Source organism: Vombatus ursinus, unplaced genomic scaffold (assembly GCF_900497805.2).
Source record: "Vombatus ursinus unplaced genomic scaffold, bare-nosed wombat genome assembly UNPS02010193.1, whole genome shotgun sequence".
Taxonomy (NCBI): domain Eukaryota; kingdom Metazoa; phylum Chordata; class Mammalia; order Diprotodontia; family Vombatidae; genus Vombatus; species Vombatus ursinus.
In genome coordinates, this window is record NW_020949971.1 from 2,558,182 (window position 1) to 2,559,055 (window position 874).

The 874-nt window shown below is 53.2% G+C and overlaps 1 protein-coding gene across 1 annotated transcript in view; it reads right to left on the minus strand.

Annotated features, from left to right (window-relative positions):
- The window catches only part of FGL1 (fibrinogen like 1), an 11,212-nt gene extending 10,784 nt beyond the window's left edge, over positions 1–428 (minus strand). The window contains exon 1 of the mRNA XM_027853626.1: positions 318–428. The gene's annotated coding sequence lies outside the window, so the exon portion shown is untranslated. The remainder of the gene's footprint in view (positions 1–317) is intronic.
- Between the last annotated feature and the right edge of the window lie 446 nt (positions 429–874).

Below are 874 nucleotides of genomic sequence, written 5' to 3' on the forward strand. Positions count from 1 at the left end.
GCACCCCATCACTCACACACACATACACACACACTCATACACACATGTAGCACTACGTGTAACCTAGTACCCCGTCACAGACACACACACACACATACACACACTCACTTTATCTACAGAGTTGCTTTGATGGCCAAATAGGGGGAAAGCAGGAAACTACCCTTGAGGAAAAAGAGGCCCCGTATCCTGAAGCCCCCGACCCAGGTTGATGGTGGGGCTAGCGAGCCCCACCTAAACTAAACTAAAGCCAACAAGTCCATCAGCAGTATTCGCCCACGCACAAAGCCCCCAGTACAGAGACAAACGGTAGGACTTGCCCGCAGAGGTTCTGCAAGAGTCAGTGGGGCAGTGAAGGATTTCCGCAGGCCTCCTTTCTCCTTGATCGGGACTCCTTGGTAGGGCAGCTGTAGGGTCTCCAGAAGCTAGACAGAGATCCAGTGAGCGAGGGTGGTGCCTGAAGACCTGCCCCGGAAGAAGGGGAGCGGGACCCTGGCTGCCATCCAGGAGTCAGCATGAGAAAGCATCGATTTACCTGCAAAAGAGACTCACGAAAGGCCTTTGGGCCAGATCCCAGTGTCCTGATGTCCACACGCTAGGCCTTTGTTCAGACTTTATAAAAATGTGAACTTTGGCTTTCTTTCCACAGACTTTCGTTGCTGCTGTTTTCAGGAATGCCTGGATCAATTTTGATGACCGGATGTGGACTCAGATCTGATTGATCACCACACTGACCTCCTCGTTTTTTACCGATGAGGCTGCTGAGGGCCAGATCCCTCAATAACAATCGAGGTCACCAGGCAAGTCTGGGGGCCTGAGGCTACGGCTCCAAGCCCCACCCCCCTCCTGCTCTTCTCTAAGCAGGGAGAAAGCCCCC